General features: G+C 42.3%; 1 protein-coding gene across 2 annotated transcripts in view; it reads left to right on the top strand.

Annotated features, from left to right (window-relative positions):
- The window catches only part of KLHDC4 (kelch domain containing 4), a 59,414-nt gene that overhangs the window by 24,601 nt on the left and 16,326 nt on the right, over nt 1-18,487 (top strand). The window lies entirely within an intron of this gene.

Consider the following 18,487-nt stretch of genomic DNA (forward strand, 5'->3'; position numbering starts at 1 on the left):
AGAAGATGTTGCCAGGGTGGCCGGGAGCAGTGCTGTATTCAGACTTCTTTTCTCGTTCCTGCCATGTCTGTATCAAATTGGTCATATTGCAATACAGTTCTTCTCCTGGGCCATCTGTTTATCTCCTTTAAGGTGCTCTGGGTTTCAGCTTGCTGGAATGGAGCTGTGGTATTTTTTAAAAGGGAGTGCTCTTTCTAGGTCCAGTTGACATAGAAGCAGTGGAATCAGTGGATGAAGGACGAGAAGGCCTTTATATTGCTCTTCAGTAAACTAGGCTCAGCGCTCACTGGAGCCTGATTGCTACATCTTTTGGTGACATTGGTATGTAGTTGTCACATTTACCACTGCACTTCTCGTCTTAGCGGTCGGCACTGCACACCTGACTCTGTGAAGACAGACATTATGTCTGCATGTAAGTTATTTATGAGAAGAAACCCAGGAGAGGGACGGATTGAGTTAGATGGCTTTGTTCTTCTGGGGTGGGCGTGCTGCTTGCCCGGCTTTGTGCCCCACGTTGCAGATGTCTTCTCTCCGCCTCTAGAGCAGCAGACGGGAGTTTATTCTCCTCAGTGGAGCAGGCAGCTGCCCTGTGGAATTCACTAGTGCTGTGAACTGTTCAGGTTCAGCAGACGGAAGCAGCCCTCCCTGGAGGGCCTGCTGGGTTTGATGATGAGCCTCTTAGGAGACCACCATGCCGGGCTGTGGAGGCCTGATCTCATTGGCTCTAGGCCTAGAACGGAACATTGTGAAGAGTCTGTTGTGCGAGTGGGAAGGCCCAGTGGCGATCTGGGTCAAACCAGAGCCACAAAGAGCCTTGGTGTGCATTACCAGCCACCAGCTCCACTTCCTTTTCCTCTCGCCTGCTCTGGGAAGCTTCCTTATCTTAGTAAGCACAGCAATCAAGAAGTGATTTTCGTATGATAATTGATTTCATTACATACATATTGAAACTTGGTTATTTTCTCCTTAATCTAAAAAATATTTAGGCCCGAAGCATTCAAGCTATATTGTCTTGTTTTGCTTCAGTTACTTTTTTTCAAAACCCTATTTTATTTGCTTGTTTGTTCATTGCTGGTGAACTAATTTTTGGTATTTTCTTAGCATTTTTATCACTTTAGGTTGCTATTTGTGCAGATTTATGGATGAGGGACAATAAGCACTCTCCATGAAAGAATGTGTACAAGTCTCACGGCTACTTGGCGGGCCTGCAGCTTGGCGGGCCTAGCGATGGGACACGTACACTTTCTTGTGGCCTTCCACCTTTTCTGCTTCTAGAACATGTACCGTGGGTGTTTGTTACAAGGGAGCAGGGAGGCAGTGGTGACACATAGTCACTCGGGGAGTGCCTGCGGAACAGCTCGCTGTGGCCGCTGTCCCCCAGCCAGCCCAAGATGGCAACGTCGCCTCCGTGTGCAACCCCAGCTGCTGCCGAGTGCTGTTGGCTCAGTTTCGCTTACGTGGCATTTGAGGCATCTGTCCTAAATCGAAAATTGTCTCTGATAAACACGTCTCTCATTACTTGAATACTTGCTTATTGTGAGAGTTTTCTTAAAGGCATGGTGTAGAGCCTATTAAAAACTACCGTGAAACCACAAACTACAAAGATAAAATTCAGTTGCCATTCTTAACCCATATATTTTAGTCTAAAGAGAGTGGTGAGGCAGGAAAGGGGTTATGTGCTCTATTTCTTGGTCTAAAATCACTGTTTTTTTTCAAGCCTTCCTTCTGGGGGGTGGTCTCTGGTTCCTTGTGGGTGAGATGAGCAGGGACTGGCAGAGTGTTGCTTTGAGCTGTTCCTTTGGGTGGCCAGGGAGTGATGGGCGTATTTTACCTGAGCCTGTGGTCCCTGAGGGCCATGGGGAGTGTGTCTGACCAGAAAAGTACAGCATGTTGAGTACAGGACTGGAAGTCAAGAGATGGAGGCCTGTTCCCAGCTTGGCCTCTTACTTTGTTTGCCAGGAGAGTTTGAATGCCCAGGTTAGTTTCTGTGTTTCTGCTGCTCAGCAAACTTAAGATGCTGCTGCTTCACATATTTATGGTTATGAGATGCTTTATGTTTTGGGCTTACTCAGTTTTTAAGCCCCCTCTCAGATGGGATGCAAAAGATCATACGTGGTCTACATGAGATTCTGTTTGACAGATGTCCATTTCCCTGTCTTTGTTTTCTCCCACCCTTATTCATCTTGGGTGCTCACTACCAGCTTTTCTAGAATGCTCGGTGCCCTGACAAGCCCCGCAGGTGCAGCCTTCTACCCGCTGCCTTGTTGAGGAGAGCACACCTCTGGTGTAGCCCCTTCTCTTGCTGTTACACTTGTCTGTGGTCCACTGCCATCAGGGCTTCCCAAGTTTGTCACTGCACCAGGATCCACAGGAGATCGATAGATCTGACCATAGGAAATGTTCAAGTTTCTGTGTGGGAAATGCCACCGCAAGGACAGTTGGGAGTAGTGACAAGTGCCAAGAAAGTGCTTGCAGCGTACAGTGAGCTCGTGTTCAAAATAGAGGCCTTCTGTAAGGGAGTGAGCGATGCATGGCTTGACGGGAACTTGAGAAAGGACACGGAAAGGCCAGTGACACGTGGCAGACACTGAAAGGAGACGTCCGTTCTTCTCAGGGTTGGTGAGGGCTGGGAGAACAGAGGCCGCTGTCGCTGGGAATGTCGGCAGAGTCTGTCATTTCATCATATTTTAAATGTGCATACCGTTTAGCCCCAGAGTCACTTTTAAGAATATACCTTGAAGAAATATCTGCTCTCCTTGTGTACAGAAAAGCATGTACAAAAATGCATGTGGAGAAACAAGATGCAGAACAATACAGGCCTGAGGACAAAGTCTGAGTGTGAACGTACCTGCTTGTGTGTTCACAAAGCTTGGTGCTCACAATGCCTGTGTGTGCAGGCACTCACACACGCATACACACACATGGTAAAGTCCGCATTCTTGGTCTTTTCCATTGAAAAGATTCATTGGTCTTTTATTTTCACCTGTTCCAGGGTTACTTCATTTTGATGACTATGGCTTTATGGTATATTTTGATAACTAGAGGGTTTTTCCATTTACTTAAAATATTTCTTTGTCATGTACTCATTCGTTTCATTTGAGCATTAGAATCAGTTTTCCAAGTTCTATTTTTAAACAAAATCCATTTCCACAGGATTTTGATTAGGTTGCTTTTATTTGTAAATTTCATTTAGGAAGAGTGGGCATCTTTCTAACCCTCAGTCTTCCCAATCAAGGACATTGTACTCATTTAGTGAGGTTCATTTTTAATCCTTCGGTAAAGTTCAGAACAGCCTAGAAGTAGACTTGTGAAGTCAGGTGTAGGTATTTCTAAAGCCTGCACTCCCCAGGACACTACTTGGCACCTCCATGCTTAGTGTGGGGGGCTCTTTCCCAGCTTGCAGCATTCTTGTTTGGGTGCTGCTCTCACTCATTCTGTGGTCGCCCTCCCTTCACTGGGCAGCAGAGCCTGGACTTCTGGTGGGCTACCTCACGGAATAAGCAGTGTTTCTGGCCTTACCTGCACTTGGAGGGGCACTTTTAAGGAAGGTTTCCCAGCAGGCATGGCTGGGAGGCTCGTCAGCCTGGGATGATGGCTCAGCACTGAGAGAATACTTCTCTGTTACTCTATTAGTGATTCTCCGACTTCCATGTACCAAGTAGCACTTGGGGAGCTTTGAAAGTGCACATTTCTGCCCTCACCCCAGATATCAAGTCTGATTTATAACAGGTTTAAGATGGGGCTCAGGAATCTACATTTTACGTTAACCCCTCCCCAGCCCCCGTAGTGACCCTCGTCGACGTGACCCTGGACCATGCCTGTGAACTGCTTCTTAGATCCTTAACTATTCAAATTATGAAAGTATTGCTGATTTACTAACTGTTCCAAAATGAAAGCATCACCTAACTGTTGTCAGCAGGGCTGTGCAGGCTTAGTTGACATGACCCAGTACAGCCTTAGGACAGGTGCAGGTAGACTGATAATTACAGTTGGTCTTTTGGGTCCTGGGGCTGGGTTACAGCCTGTGGGATTTAGACTTAGAGCTGCTGCTGCTCGTAATTGGACTTGGTTACTAGTGCACTGAGGTAATGGCCATTGTTGAAAGAGGACTACCGCTGACAGTTTATCCTCTCATTATTTTTGTTGATCTAAAGAAAGGTAAGCAAATTTAGCCTAAATGAAGACTGATTTTCCATTTCTGGGGAAGACTGTTTAGCCTGGGAGAATCCGTATGATGTGGGCTCGTATCACTTGAAAAGCACAGGTGGAGTTCACTGTGATTTATTTTGTTACCAGAATTTGGCTGGGCACCCTGCAGTCATTTTTTTGTAAATGTTTTTCACTCTCCTGGGGGTAGTTTTACAGCTGGGGAGACTGACAGTGAGGAAAGTTATGTATTGGTAAAGGCCAAGAGAGGTCACATTAAATCTGCGTCTGTTTTTAGCCTCTTTCTTGGCTTTTAAACAGGTTTTTCTCTTTGGAGGGTAGGATGGGTTCTCTCTTCCTAGCTGGTGACTTTTGATTTATATGACATGTTTTTCTCAATGCCAATGTTCTGGTTCATGCCAGGCTTCCGATTAACAAGTGTATCGCCCCTGTCCTTGCATGGGCTGGTCTGGGGAAACGATAGCAGGAACAGGCAGGGCTGCCCTGGAGGAGGGATATCAGACCTGTTGTTCTGAGGCCTGAGGTCTGAGGTCTGGTGGTGCGAGCTCCCCGGCAGGCCACTGAAAATGTGCCTTGAATGAGTGGCACCTGCCACTTCCTGTGTTTAGCAACAGTGCTCACTCGTGGCTGGGTGTGGAGATGAGCACAGGCTCTGATCGCATCCTCCCCTTGCCTTGTCCTGCAGTGGAAGCTGAGTGACCGGAGCAGGCCCTGCCCCCACCCCAAGTGCTGTCAGAGTGCCTGCGTGGGCACAGAACAGGAACCAAAGGCAGCCAGTAGCACCCAGGCGGCACCCTGCCGCCCGGTGCACCTCTGCAGCCACTGTCGACTCAGGACAGCCTTTCCAGGTGGTGCAGATGGCCCCACAGGGACCAGAGGGAGGTTTCGTGTTTGTAAAAGGGCTCTGTTTTTTAAACAGTAAACTGCAATGAAGTAAACTGTATATAAAGAAAAGTACACAGTCATGCAGCTTGATGAATTTCATAAAGTAAATGCGCCTGTCCACTCAGGTCCCGGAAACGGTGCAGTTAGCATCCTCAAAGCCCCGGTGCCCACCCCAAGCACAGATTGGGTTTGCTTGGTTTGCACATCTTGCATTTGGCATTTTCACTGAGCATTGTTTTGTGAGATTTACTTGTGTTGCATATGGGAATAGTTTATTTATTTTGATGCTCTGTAATGTTGCATTGTAGAGTTGGGTCCCTGCGAGTTTGACTGGTGGCGGGCATTGGAAGGTTACCAGTTCACAGTTTTTATAAGTGGTGTTGCTGTCAGCACTCTTTTACGCTTACGATGAACACATACGTGTTTCCATTAAGTTTATGTCTAAAGGGTAGAACAAGGCAGTGGGGGCACAGGGTTGCACACGTTCTGCTCTAGCCTGCCCTGGCATCTGTTCCCTACGCTGGTGGGGCTGTTGACAGAACCGTGGCTGGGCAGGGGAGCTCCTGCTGTTCTACCCAGGCCAGCGCTTTGCATTTTCATCTCGGGTTTTTGCCATTCTGGTGGTGTTTCTGTAGCACATGGGGCAACAAATGGACACTTGGTAATCTTTTATTGTCTTCATTTTTGCACATTCTCCGTTGTAGCAACAGATGTTTATGTGACATCATAACACTTTGAAAGTGAGAGGAAAAGTCATAGAGTTGCTAACATCAAGAAGACTAAAGCTGCCCTGGCTGGTATAGCTCAGTGGATTGAGCATGGGCCTGCAAACCAAAGGACTGCGGTTCGATTCCTAGTCAGGGCACATGCCTGGGTTGCAGGCCAGTTCCCAGCAGGGGACTCACGAGAGGCAACCATACATTGATATTTCTCTCCTTCCCTTCCCCTCTAAAGATAAATAAATAAAATATTTTTAAAAAAAGACTAAATCTTAGACGAAATTTCAGCCTCCTCATTTCACACTGGATGCGTCCTTCCAGCTTTGGGCCGACATTTTGAGGTTCCCTTCGGTCTATCTTCAGTGGGAGGCACCTGCAAAACTGCTCTGATAATTTAAAAAGAAAAAAAAAAAGGCCTGATTTGGCCACATAGGTTCTATATACTAACTTTTCTTTCCTTCCCCAAGTGCATCTGCTCCAGGGGGTAGGGAAGCAGTGGGTGGGTGTCTGCTTTAAACATATGGGCACTGCATGAGTTCGAGGGAACTAGACATCAAAGACGGGATTCCGCATCTGCCCCGCCACTCCCAGTACAGAAGCTTTTACCCTGCTTCACAGTGGAGGACCTGCAGAGGGGCGGGAGACGGGAAAGCCACTGAAAGAATTACCTGCCCCTTGCATTTGAACATATGAGTGGCTGATAGTTGCAGGTGTATCTTTCATTACCAGCAAAACAACTTTGAAATAGTGAAACACTAGAAAGGCCAGGGTCTTGGCCTGTTCGGGCTGCTATCAGAGAACACTACAGATCAGGGGCATAAACAACAGACACTGATTTCTCGCAGTTCTGGGGACTGGAAGTCCATGATTAAGGTTCCAGCAGATTAAATGTCTGGTGAGGGCCCACTTCCTGGTTCCTCAGGAAGGTCTTACTGTGTCCTCACATGGTCTCTTTTTGCTCCTGCAGGGTTTTTTCTTCCTGTTGTTTATGAAGGCCCTGATCCCATCATGGGGGTCCCACCTTCCTGACCTCATTGAAACCTCATCACTCCCAAAGGCCCCACCTCCAGATGCCATCACACTGGGCCTTAGGGCTTCAACCTTTGAGTTTGGATGCAAACTTCCAGCCCGACAGCTAGCACGTGGTGTTTACAAAGGTCTTTCCTTTGACTGGGGTTGGTGTATCCGTGAGGGACTAATCAGGAAGACACAAATGCGATTGGTCACACCTGTGTACCACAGGCCAAACCAGTGGGACAGCTAGAAGCCACATCTCACTGCTAGGCTTGGGAGGGGGTCGGGGTTGGGGCTGGCTCTGCAGGAGATGTTGATGCTCCTCAGAAGGTGCCAAGGGAGAGGGGCCGTGCCCTGGTTCCTTCCCTCTCCTCCCTGCACCGTCAGTCTTCCCTGGTGCTACTTGTTCTGTGGGGACTTCTCTGAGAGGGAGCAAGCCTGGGAGCCCTGGGAGAGGACCTGTATGTGTAACCAGCCAGGGTACTCAGGCACTTTTAACCCCTTCTTCAGTCACAGCGGGCCTGCCCTACCAGTTCTGGTTGTTTCTTTGCTAAGGTTTGGTTAGGTCAGCCTGCCACACTCAAAAGCCAGCATTTCCAAAGGCAGACTCCACTTTCCTCCCTTACCCCCGGAGGAGATGCAGTTGGACAAAGGCAGAATGATTTCGACACTCTTTCTCCGTTTATTTCTGAAGTTGGTGCCATCTACCTAGTCATCTATGACTCCATAAACCACAAACAAGGAGGTCAGGCTGCTACTTATAGAACTCAGCTATTTTCAGATGCTTTTCATATGCCTAAAAATCACCCTTTCCAAATGTATAATTCGGCGTTTTTTAGCACATTCACATAGTTGTATGATTACCACTGCTCTTTAACTGTAGAGTGCTTCCATTACCCCAGAAGGACTCCATCCCCGCCACCACTCACCCTGCACGTGCCCTTTCCCCTCATCTCTGGTCTGTTTTCCGTCTCTGTGCATCTGCCCACTCCAGGTACTTCGTGTAACTGGAATCCTACAGTGTTTGTTCTTTGTGGTTGACTCACACTTGGCATGATGTTTTTAAGGCCCATCCACCCTGTGGTACGTGTCAGAATGTTTTTTTATGGCCGAACATATTCCATAGTTTTTGATGCACCACATTTTGTTTATCTGCGAGTTGTCTCTACTTTCCAACCTCGAGAGGAATGTCACTGCGAACATTTGTGTACAACTAATACATTTTTATATGCGTCGAAGCACTTAGTACCTGATCAATAAAAATTGATTGAATGAAAAATACACTGGATGAGTGTGTGTGCCATGGGCACACATGCACTGTTTTCTCTTGGTTTGAGAAAGGAACCAGTGTTTGTGCGGTCTTCAGCTGAACCCACTTAGTGTGTGTATCTGAAAGCTGTGTCTGAGAAAAGTTGACATCCTAGAATTATTAGCAAAATGATTCAGGGCTCTTTTTACAATCCTGTTTCAAAAGGCAGTCATGAGCTGAAATCAGACCATGCGCCATAATTGTAAAGTATGTGAATCTTGGGGTGTGAAATATGCATGTGGAAATAGAGACACATGGGCTTTGCGATCCAACTTCTCCAGTGAGCCAGTTGGCCTCATGGTCTGAGGCTTTCTGAACTTCATAGTCGGGCAAGTTTTAATGACAGCTGTGCAGCCCTTGGGAGTGAAGCCAGGGGACCCTGGGGAGGGAGTGGAAGCTTGTGTGGACCCTCAGCTCCTTAGCTGCCAACTGGTGACTGTCTTTATGTTGTGCTTGTATGTGTGTGTGGGGGGGGAGAAGACCAACATGTAGAGAGTGACTGATTTGTAGGAAAGTTAAGGGGTAAGTCAAAGGATGTATGAAATGGAAGACTATTGTTAGGGTAAGTGGTCATTTTGGGGGCCATAGATTTCTTTAGTACAACATCTCTGACTTCATTCGGGGTAGTTCAGTGTCTAATTAATTGGTTGTTGAAAGTGCAGGCTCTGGGGCCAGATTGCCCCGATTTAAATTCTGGTTCTGCCACTGACTAGCTGAGTGTGTTTCTTGACTTCTAAGTCTTGGTTTTCTCAGTTGTAAAACGGGATTAAATATAATGTCTGCACCATGCATTTATTGTGAGGAATGAATGCACATAGCATAGAATAAACTCTCTACAAATAGGATTTTTCTTATGAATGGTAACAGTTAAAAAAGAAATAAAACAAGAACAGTTTGTTAGGCTCCCTAGATTCTAGAGACTGCTGTTAGTTGTTCTGTACAAGGTGGTACAATACCCTGTACTTACTAAGCCTCAGATTCGTTATTTGATTGATTTAACACTTGGAAAAGTGGGGCCAAATGTGAAAGGGACACTGTGAGATGAAAAGAGTGATGCTTTTTGCACGCAGTTCCTGCTTGGGCCAGGCTGTGACCATTTTTAACAGGGGCCTTTTCTGGTCAAGGATGAGCCACTAGCCAGAATTTCCTGTCGGCTGGGCCCGTGTGATGTTGACTCATGTTTTATGAAGTAAATTGTTCCTTTGCTCAGTAAATGTCCCGGGACTTCCTGGTACTATAGCATATAATTTTGGAAGGCGTAAACTTTGAAATACCTCAGGGAAGATTTGCGTGCCAAGTGCTTAATACTGTTTGTACTCTAATCCCATGGAGTTATTTGATGCTCCTGTATTTTCTGTAAATGTCACCACAGTGGCCCGTTAGAAGGGGCGGGGTGACGCTGAGCCGCACCTCACCTCATTGGAATGCTGGTCCGCTCACGACTCAGCTGCACAACTCAGCTGCAGTGAATGCGCGCACTCCCGCAGCATTGCACGTGTGTTTTTATGCTGCGTATGGATCTGGCTGCATAGGAATATGACACGGGGATTTTTAAAGACTCCATATTTAGGAGTGATGGCCGCTGAAAAGTGCCTGTTGGAGATTCAGTTATAAATAGGCTTTTTTGGGTGGCTTTATTTTTCTAAAGGGGTATGTGAAGTCTTTTTATGGAAAATTTTCCAATTTTGGTTACAAAGCAGAGTGTGGTACTTGACTGCTGCTACCAAAAGTAAATTAAGTCCTTCGTGCCTGGATCACCAGAGGACAAAACGCCCATAAGGTCTGTGGGCAGAAAGCCCTTATCCTGGTGCATCTTAGCCGCTGGGAGTCATTTAAAGATGACAGCTTGTTGACACCTTCCATAGGTCTCTGGGCCTTCGGGTACTCTGTTACTGGACTAACGTCGGTAGCATTTGGCTCTCCTACATAGTTTTTTTGAGTAGAATTGACCCATCCTAGTTGTTGAATTGTTCCCCAGGTTGTATTATTTAAGCATTACATCAAAGAATTTATTAAAAGGGGAGGTTGCTTCTTGTCCAGTACACGTGGCTTCTCTGTTGTGTAGTTGCACGGTGTGGCTCATTCCCTCAGCACCCAGCACAGAGGAGATGGAGATGTTGCGCCATCCATTTCAGTCTGGGGAGTGGGGCCAGGGCCCAGGACGGTCCTTTTCCCACTGCGCAGCTGCCTGTTGGGGCCACTGCCTGGAGACGGTGTGAACCTGCAGGTGGTGGTGTCGTGGCTCACCCAGACTCTCCTTCCGAGCCTTTGTTCATTTGGCATTTTTATCATGAATTTGGATAGAAAATACACTTTCTAAGGCCCTGGCTGGTGGAGCTCAGTGGATTGAGCTCGGGCCTGCGAACCAGACAATCGAGGTTCGATTCCCAGCAGGGGATGCGCAAAGGGCAACCTTACATTGATGTTTCTCTCCCTTTCTCCTTCCCTTCCCCTTTAAAGATAAATAAATAAATTTTAAAAAAGAAAATACACTTTCTAAATTTGTGGGAGAGCAAATATGTTGTTGACAAATTTAGCATCCAATATTATCCTGTGGACCAAATCTAGCAAGAAGTATTTGCTAGCAAGAGGTAATCTAGAAGTGGATTTTGTAAAATCCATCCATATATGATAACTGTGAGCGAAGTGGAAATAGAGGGAACGACATAATAAAGACTGTAAATGACAAACCTACAGCCACCATCATACTCAACAGTGAAAAGCTGAGAGTGTTTTAAGATCAGAAACAAAACAAGCTTGTTCACTTTTACCCTTTTTATTCAACATAATATTGGAAGTTCTAGTCACAGCAGCCAGACAAGAAAAAGAAATAAAAAGCATCCAGATTGGAAAGGAGGAAGTAAAATTGTGATTATTTGCAGGTGACATGATATTATATTTAGAACCCCGAAGAATCTATCAAAAGCTAGTAGAACTGATTACTGAATTCAGTAAAGTAACAGGATACAAAATTAATATTTGGAAATTGGTTGCATTATTATACACAAAACTGTCAGAAATAGAAATTAAGAAAATCCCCTTTATAATTGTATCAAAAATACCTAGGAACAAATTTAACCACAGAGGTAAAAGACCTATACTCAGAAACGTATAAGATACCGAATAAATAAATTGAAGAAGATACAGGTGGAAGCATATACTGTGCTCATGGATAGAAAGAATGAACATCATTAAAATATTCATACTTCCCTAGCCAGGTAGTTCAGTTGGTTAGGGCATTGCCCTAGGCCCTAACCAACTGGATTTGAACCCCAGTCAGGGCACATACAAGAATCAACCAGTGGCCCTGGCTAGTTGAGCACGGGCTTGTGAACCAAAGAGTTTCTGGTTCAATTTCCAGTCAGGGCACATACCTGGGCTGTGGGCCAGGTCCCCAGTAGGGGACACGTGAGGGGCAATCACATAATGATATTTCTCTTCCTCTCTCCCTTCCTTCCACTCTAAAAAATAAGTAACATCTTTAAACAATAAAAATAAAATAATTAAAAAAAAGAATGAACCAGCGAATGCATAAAGAAATGGAACAACACATTGTTGTTTCTCCCTCCCTCTCCCCGTCTCCCTCTCCCTCCTCTCCCAGCCCCCCTCCCTCTCTCTTTTTTTCCTCTCCCTGTCCTAAAATTTATATGGAACCATAAAAGACCCCAAATAGTCAAAGCAATCTTGAGAAAGAAAAAGTAGGAGATATTACAACCAAACTATACTACAAAGCTATAATAATCAAAACAGCATGGCACTGGCATGAAAACAGACACATAGATCAATGGAATAGAAGAGAGTGCAGAAATAAACCCATGCCAATATGGTCAATTAATCTATGACAAAAAAGGCAAGAATATACAGTGGGAAAAAGACAGTCTCTTCAATAAATCGTGTTGGAAAAACTGGACAGATACGTGCAAAAAAGAAAGAAACTAGACTACTTCCTTATGACATGTACAAGAATAAGCCCAAAATGGATTGACTTGTGAGTGTAAGACCTGAAACCATAAAACTCCTAGAGGAAAAGAAAACATAGGCAGTAAACTCTGTAACATTGCTTTTAGTAATATTTTTTTGGATATGTCTCCTTAGGCAAGAAAAACAAAAGAAAAAATAGACAAATGGAACTTCATCAAACCAAAATGTTTCTGTACAGCAAAGGAAACCATCAACAATAAAAAGAAAACCTACAGACTAAGAGAAGATGATTGGTAGTGATATACCTGATTGGGGTTAATATCCAAAATATATAAGGAACTCATACAACTAACTTAACACTAAAAAGACAATCTGATTTAAAAATGGCAGAGCACCTGAAGAGACATTTTTTCAGAGGACATACAGATGGCCAATAGACATAGGAAAAGATGCTCAACATCATTCATTATCAGAGAAATGCAAATTAAAACCACAATGACTATCACCTCCCACTTGTCACAGTAGATATCATCAAAAAATCAACAAACAAGTGTTTAACAGGATGTGGAGAAAAGGGAACTTTCATGCACTGTTGGTGGGTTTGAAAATTGAAATAGCCTTTGGGAACAGTGTGGAAGTTGCTCAAAAAATTAGAAGTAGAACTGTTATGTGGCCCAGCACTCCCACTTCTGGGCATTTATCTGAAGACATCCAAAACACAAATTTGAGAAAATATACTCATCTCTCTGTTCATTGCAGCATTATTTACAATAGCCAAAGTATGGAAGCAACCTGTGTCCATTGATAGACGATTGGGTAAAGAGTGGTACATATACACAGTGCTCCATTACTTAGCCATAGAAAGAATGAAATCTACCATTCACAACAACATGGATGGATGTAGAGGGTATTGTGCTGAGTGAAATAAGTCAGACGAAGACAAATATCATATGATTTCACTTATACATGGAACCTAAGAAACAAAATAAATGAACAAACAAAACAGAAAGGGACTCATCAGTAAGATGACAAGCCGGTGGTTGCTAGGTGGGAGGGAGGTTAGGGGAGCTGGGTGAAAAAGGTGAATGGGATTAGGAGGTAAATTGGCAGTTGCAAAATAGGCATGGGGAGGAACAGTACAGCTTGGGGAATATAGTGAATAGTACTGTCACAACTGTATGGTGTCAGTCTGCAGGATACTAGACTTACCCGGGGAACACTTTGTAAGTTCTGTAAATGACTGCTATGCTGTACACCAGAAACTAATATTGATATGATATTGACTGTCAACTGTAATTGAAAAATTCTTAAAAATTTAAAAATGCTTTCAGATGTGGTTAATAAATTAAATGCGAATATGCTATCAATAAAAAGCTAAAATTTAAAAAAGTTTTGAAGTGGGATAAATTCTTCATGTCAGTTGCATATGAAAACAAGGTTAAGAAATATGACAAAAAAAAAGCTGCCCTTGCTCATAGAATAGAGGGATTTGGAACTGTCATTCTGATAGGCATGGTCATATGATGAGGCTACCCAGAGTCCAGTGTTAAAGGTTAAACAGGTATTGGTGACTTTTGGCTGGCTGTACATAGTGAACCCAGTGGTCATTTTGAGTGACACATTGAGAGATGTTAAGAAATTTAGGGCAGTAGGGGAGAGAGACCAGTAAGATCAAGCATTTGAAGGAAGGTGAGAAGGGAATTTGGTCTGGGTTGGAATAAGGAAAGTCCCTGAGCAGGTTGCCTCATAGTGCGGTGTGATGAACTGTTTATCTGCAATTTGATGAGATACTTAGATTGGGCAACTCAGGCTTCCTTTTTACTGTGAGATTCTGCCTGCTGATGTATTCTTTAGGGCACTTGGTTTTGATGGCAGCTGTATAGAATGGTACATCCTGTAACTGTGTGGTTTGGGCTATAACCGTTCCTTGCAGCCTGGAGTTGTTGAGGTCTTTGGGGGACACAGGACTTGATAGTGGGTTCTGTAGGTGGGAGACCCAGGCCTAGAGAGGAGCCAGTCAAATGGGGTGAGCAGAGGTGCCTGGGTCGTGGGGGTTGATTCCAGCATAGAAAGAATCTGTTTATGAGGTTGTTTGTTTTCTTGCTTTTGAGTTTTAAGTGTTGTTTGCATATTTGGCATAACAGTTCTTTATCAGTGTCTTCTGCAAATATTTTTCCCCAGGCTTTTCTAATTTGCTTGATACTGTCTTTTGCACAGCATATTTAAATTTTAATAAAGTTCAGCTTATCAGTTATTTTACATTTAGGTCTATGATGCATTTTAGATAAATTTTTGTGAAGAGTGTAAGATCTGTGTCTTGGTTCATTATTTTGCTTTTGAGTGTCCAGTCGATCTAGCACCGTTTGTTGAAGAGACCACCTTTGCTCCTTTGTCAAAGATCACTTGACTGTATTTACGGGTGTCTATTCCTGTGTTGTCTGTTCTGTTCCATTGATCTGTTTGTTTATTCTTTCACCAAAACCACACTGTCTTGAGTGGTTTTGAACTCAGGTGGTGTTAGTCTTCCACTTTGTTCTTTTTTAATATTGTGTTGGCTATTCTGGGGCTTTTGCTTTTCCTTGTAAACTTTGGAATCAGTATGTTGGTATTCATAAAAATAGTTAGCTGGGATTTTTTTTTATTGAGATTATATTGAATTTAGAGATCAAATTAGGAAGAACCGACATCTTGACAGTTAATGTCTTCATCTCCATGAACATAGAGTGTTCATCCATGTATTTAGTTCTTCTTTGAGTTTGTTCATCAGAATTTTCTAGTTTTCCCTGTATAGATCTTGTACATATTTTGTTAGGTTTATACCAGTGTATTTTATTTTAGGGTGTTAATGTAAATGGCATTGTTTTAATTTCAAATTTCACTTGTTCACTGCTGGTTTGTAGGGAAACAACTGACTTTTGTATATTAACTTTGTTGCCTACAATTTTGCTATAATTGCTTATTAGTTCTAGGAGTTTTTTTTTTCAACTTTCAGATTTCTTTTTGGATTGGCCAAAAAGTGTGTATGTTGTGGGGTTTTCTTTTGTAAAATAAAAGATGGAATTTTCATTTTCACCAATAACTTTATTGATTTGGATATTTTGAGTATGTCGGCTGTCTTCCATGTGGTATTAGGTTTATTGTTCTTTTTGAACAATAAGATCTTTGATTTGATTTGATCACGGTCAACTTCAACTAGTCTGCCTGACCATGGAGCATCATCCACTGAGAAATCTCTAGCAAGAAATTTCACAAACTACTTTTGACACATTTCATCAGTCACAGCATACACTGCTCCATACACTACACAGATCTTTAACACCTTCAATGTTAAAGTGGCTACACAAAAATTCACCGATTTTAAGAAGTTTTTTAAATGTATGCTGATATGACAGCTGTCACATTACAATCTAACAAAATTGTTTGAAATGAAGTTAAAGACTAGTAAGTGGTACTATAGCCAACTTACAGAAAAAAGCAAACTAACTTTTTGGCCAACCCATACATAGACGATTATGCCATTTGCTAACAAAGATAGTTTTGTACCTCCCTTCTCAGTACGTATAAATTCTGTAGACTTTTCTTGCTTTACAACATTAGGAAGGACTTCTAATACAGTGCCAAAAAGGAGTGGTGAAAGGGTTTGTCCTAGATGGGCAAGCTTTGAGTTTTTAATTATTAAGTGTGGTATTAGCTGTAGATTTTTTTTTGGTAGTTCTTTATCAAGTTCAGAATGTTCTCTGTTCCTAGTTTACTGAGGGGGTTTTTTATTAATCATGAACAGGTGCTTTGTTAAATGGCCTTTATTGTCATGGGATTTTTCTTTTTTACTTTATTGATGTGGTAGATTATATTAATTGATTTTTAAATGTTGGACTGGCATACCCAGCATAAATCCCACTTGGTCATCATATTTTTGTAGTATTCGGATTCATTTTGCTAGTATTTTATTTTTGCTAGTATTTTGCTAGGATTTTTGCATCTGTGATCACTAGAGACGTTGGTCTGTAGTCATCTTGTGATGCCTTTGTCTGGTTTTGGTATTAGGATAGTACTGGATAGAGGACAGGAATGACCCTCTGGAAGACATTATAGAGGATTGCTATAATTTCCTTCAGTGTTTGTTAGAATTCACCAGCACACCCATCTGGGCCTGGTGCTATCTGTTTTTGAAGGCTATTAATTTTGATTCCATTTCTTTAATAGAAAGAGGCCTCTTAAGATCGTCTGTTTCTTCTTGTGTGGGTTTTGGAAAATTGTCTTTTAAGGAATTGGCCCATTTCATCTGGGTAATCAGATTTGTGGACATGGAGTTGTTCATACCCTTCCTTTATTCTTTCGATTTCCATGGGGGTATGTAGTGATGTTTCCACTTTCATTTCTGGTATCAGTCATTTGTGTCTTCATTTCCTCTTAGCTTGGTTAGAGGCTTGTCAATTTTACTGATCTTTCTGAAGAGCCAGATTTTGGTTTTGTTGATTCTTCTCTATTTTCTGTTTTTAATTTCATTAATTTCTGGCCTATTTCTTATTATTTGTTTTCATCTGCTTACTTTGGGTTTGATTTCCCTTTTTTCACTTTCCTAAGGTAGAAATTTAGACTATTGATTCTTGATCTTTTTCTAATATGCATTCAATCCTATAAATTTACTCCTTAGCACTGTTTTCTCTACAGCCCACAAATTTTGATGAGTAGTTTTCATTTTCATTTAGTTCAGAATATTTTAAAATTTCTCCTTCGACCCATGTGTTATTTAGAAGTATGTTGTTTACACTTTGCATATTTGGGGATTTTTCAGTTATCTTTCTGTTATTGATTTCTAGTTCAATTCCATTGTGCTCTAGTTTAACTCCAAAGCAGACTTTGTATGATTTTTATTTTTCTTATTTTAATTGTTTTAAAGATTTTACCTATTTATTTTTAGAGAGAAGGGAAGGGAGGGAGAAGAAGAGGGAGAGAAACACCAGTGTGTGGTTGTCTGTCACACACCCCCAACCCAGCCATGTTCTCTGACTGGGAATCGAACCAGCAACCCTTTGGTTTGCAGGACGGCACTTAATCCACTGAGCCACATCAGCTGGGGCCGATTGTCGCTTTTTAACATTCATTAAAGTGTGTTTTCTGGCCCAGAACATGGTCTGTCTTTGTGAATGTTCTGTGTGAGCTTGAGAAAAAAGTGTATTCTGCTTTTGTTGGATGAAGTGTTCTATAGATGTCAGTTGTATCCAGTTGATTGAGTTAGTTGAGTTCAGCTGTGTCCTTACTGATTTCCCCCTGCTGTATCTGTTCATTTTTTAGAGAAAGACATTAATTTCTCCAACTGCAATGGTGAATTCCTCTGTCTCTTACTGCTATTCTATTCGTTTTACCTTCACATAGTTTGGGTGCTTTGTTGTTAGGTGCAAATGTGTTAAGAATTGTTATGTCTTTTTAGAGAATTTTTACAATTTCCCTTTACAGTTATGTAATGTCTTTTAAAAAATCCCTGATAACTCTCTTGTTTTGAAGTCTGTTCTGTCTGAAATGAATTTAGCTACTCTTACTTTCCTTTGATTACTGTTAGCACAGTCTTCGGCATCCATTTACTTTCAATCCGTATGTGCCTTTAACGTGGGTTTCTTGTAGACAATGTATTGCTGGCTCTTGTGCCTTGATCTACTCTGACAACTTGTGACTTTTAATTCGTGCATTTAGATCATTGACATTAGAATTAATTATGCTACAGTTGGCTTAATTTTTATTACATTCATTATTGTTTTCTGTTTTGTTATTTGTTATGTTTTTCTTTCACTCTTTTTGACTTTTGTGGTTTTAATTGAGCATTTTATATGATTACATATTTTCTCTCCTTTCCTAGCATATGAGTTATACTGTTTTTTTAGTGGTTGCCTGACATTTACAACTAATCCAAGTATACTTTCAAATAACACTGTGTGACTGCATGAGTGATCTGAATACTTTATTGTAAAAAATAATTCTGATTCTTGCTCTGGCTGGTGTAGGTCAGTGGATTGAGCACGGACCTGTGAACCAAAAGATCGCAGTTTGATTCCCAGTCAGGGCACATGCCTGGGTTGCAGGCCAGTTCCCAGCAGGGGATCCACCAGAAGCAACCATACATTGATATTTCTCTCCCTCTCTCCTTCCCTTCCCTTCTAAAGATAAATAAATAAAATAAAATAAATAATTCTAATTCTTTACCTGTTCTTTGTATCATTGCTGTCATTCCTTTTACTTAGATATAAGTATACATAATGAAATACATTGTCCATTATTTTGAACAAATTGTTATCTTTTAGATCAACTAGGTAAAAATTTTTATGATTTTTACCTTTTTCGATGCTCTGTGTGTTTCCGATGTGTATTATTTTCCATTTCTCTGAAGAACTTTAAAACGTGTGCAGTGTTTACTGATGGGCATGTGTTCTGAGGAATGTGTCAGTAGGCGATTCTGTCATTGTGCAAACGTCACGGA

This window comes from Artibeus jamaicensis, unplaced genomic scaffold, assembly GCF_021234435.1.
Source record: "Artibeus jamaicensis isolate MK-2021 breed Jamaican fruit bat unplaced genomic scaffold, CSHL_Jam_final contig_464, whole genome shotgun sequence".
Lineage (NCBI taxonomy): Eukaryota > Metazoa > Chordata > Mammalia > Chiroptera > Phyllostomidae > Artibeus > Artibeus jamaicensis.